Genomic DNA, 2937 nt, shown 5'->3' on the forward strand with positions numbered 1-2937 from the left:
GTGCCCGTTATGAACACTCTATGCCCATCCGTTGGCGTCCTATCACTGACCGCAGGTTGGTGGCGCTATAGAGTACTGTCCGTGCCCCTTATGGCAACTTAATGCCCATATTTTGGAAGTTCTTATCACTTCTGACAGGTTGGTGGCGCTAGAGAGCACTCTTGCATGAGGCGTGACCGTTCAGAGACCGTTGGTGCCCGTTCAGAGCCATAGATTATACTAAGGCGCCCCCAAAAGCATCGTGCCCGTCAGCGCGGCACGGGCACGAAACGGCAGGGCACCGGCCATTAAAGACGTATTGGCCGTTTCCGGATGGTACTGAAAAAGTTGAGGCCTCATAGGAGCGCAAGTACACCGCTACCACCAAGGGGGCATTTCGTCAACAAAACGTCTGGTCCGTGCCCGAAAATCTTGTATTGTAGGTGCCCCTTCTCCCTTGGGAGCTACATAATTTTTTTCAATTTTAATTTGCCAAGTCTTACCCTCAAGGTCAGATGAGAAGGCTTCTTGGTACCAGTCTGTGTGTTTCCGGTCATAGAAGAGGGTGACGTGAGGTGGGTCAGCAGGAGAAACGTAGGCACGCAGACTGATGAGCCAGGGCTTCCAGGTCTGGAATGTTTTCAGGAGACAGCACGACTGTTCATGTGTCAACCGGCCCCAATAGATGTCTGCGTACTCCGGAGTGACAGGGTGTAACAAATATTGTCCATCTGTGATTGAGTCTCTGCAATGGATGATGGAGCCATCTGGTAGCGAAACTGTCAGCCCATCTGCACCACACAGTATGGTAGCTCCCAGCTTGATCAGCAAGTCTCTTCCCAGTAAGTTCACAGGAATAGATGGGGAGCAGACAAAAGAATGTTGCAACGTCTAGGCCCCTAGGTTAAAAGTCAATGGTTTTGTTAAGTGCAGACTCTGCTCTTTCCCTGAGAACCCTGTCAAAGACACGGTTTTTGATGTTAAACTGTTGATCAGGGTGCTGTTTATAGTCGAATATGTGGCTCCTGTGTCCACTAGAAAGTTCATAGGTTGACCTCCCACTCTGGCAGATAGCATGGGGTCTGCAGAAGTCATGTTACCTGGCCGGGTCTCAGGGGTGTGTCAATATCGTTGGTACACGTCTTCTTCCCACTGCAGGTACTGGCCACCGGCAGGAGGTGGTATGTTAGCAGGATTGTGTGGAATCATACCTTGTGACCCTCCACCTTTACTCCTCTGCATGGGTGGGGCTCTGCACTGTCTGGCCCAATGGCCAGGTCCCCCAAAGTTGTAGCAGATTTCGTCTTGCAGGTCCCTTTGCCTGGGTGCACCCCAGCCCCCTCGTCCACGTGCCATGCCTCCCCATGCATGACCACCAGCACGCCAACCTCCTCCACGTCCAGTCCCACCAGACCTGCGCGCAAATAGAAAAGACGGGAGGGAAAAGAGGGATCGGGATATGGACAGGAGACAACTCCTCCTCCAGGATACTGATTAGTCACAGGTGCAACCTCCTGAGTGGGCCCCTCACCACTCAGATAAGGAGGTGGCAGTGAGCTGGAGGCCACATCCTGTTTTTTCTGCATTAGACTATGCTTTATTCCCTGCCAGGATACCAACATTTTTTCACACTTCCTCAACTCTCTCTCGACTTCCTCTCTGTCTCTTTTACATCTACATCTGGCCCCCTGAGGGCAGCCATCCACTCCGATGTGGCCCCTCGGCAGAAATGAGTTCAACACCCTTGCAACACCAAGGGTGCGGAGCCTGCCCACAAAAACACTGCTACTTTCCTTTTCTTCTTCCTTTTTATTTTTTTTCTCTTTTTTCAAGCTAAAGGCCAATTTTAAAACCTACATTAACTCAAATCTGATACCCACCATCTTTTCTAGGTCATGGCCAATGTTATTTGGGGACTGTCAATCACATACAGAAATTTAAATACAAACAGATGGAGTGAAAATTGAAAGAGTTCATGAAAACAAATTTCTTGGAGTCATTATTGATGATAAACTCAACTGGAAACCACACATAAAATATGTTCAACGTAAAGTCTCAAGAAATATCGCCCTCTTAAAGAAAGCCAAGTTGGTCATAGAACTAAAAGCATCACATGTACTCTACTGTTCACTAATCTTACCTTATTTAAGCTATTGTGCAGAAGTCTGGGGCAATAATTATAAAACTACACTACAGGCATTAACAATACTACAAAAAAGAGCAATAAGAATAATCCATAAGGTGGGATATTTAGAAAGCACTAATATACTATTTGTAAAATCTAAATTATTAAAGTTCATTGACATATTGAAACTATAGACAGCTCTAATTCTTTACAAAGCAAAAAATAAACAATTACCAGAAAACATTCAAAACCTGTTTATAATTAAGGAGCAAATTTATATGTTATGGGGGGAATCACAGTTTAAAATATGCTAATTCAGAACTACTAGAAAAAACTTTTGTGTATCAGTAAGTGGAGTCAAACTGTAGAATAATTTGAATATTGAACTTAAACAATGTCCAAACATAAAACTGTTCAAATTATCATATAAACATATGATTATTGCTGGATATAATATATAATAATATTATTCATTTGTTGTTGTTGTTGTTGTTGTTGTTGTTGTTGTTGTTGTTGTTGTTGTGTTGTTTTGTTTTTTATTTTTATTGATGATTTTGTTTTGGTGAAGTTAAAGGAATAATAATTGTACATCTACTATAGTTAACTTAAATAGATACTATATTGATGGATAAATGTGGGTTTAGTTGTTATACTGTATGTATGGATTATACCTGTAATGAATGTAAGAGTATGTAAGTGGTTAAGGAGTGGGAATTTTGATAAGTTTATACTTCTACCCACTCCCTTGAATATGTAAAACAAAAAGTTTTGACATGTTGTTTCATGCTATATATATATATATATATATATATATATATATATATATATATATA

The sequence above is a fragment of the Nematolebias whitei genome, chromosome 12 (assembly GCF_014905685.2).
Source record: "Nematolebias whitei isolate Nwh7 chromosome 12, NemWhi1, whole genome shotgun sequence".
Lineage (NCBI taxonomy): Eukaryota > Metazoa > Chordata > Actinopteri > Cyprinodontiformes > Rivulidae > Nematolebias > Nematolebias whitei.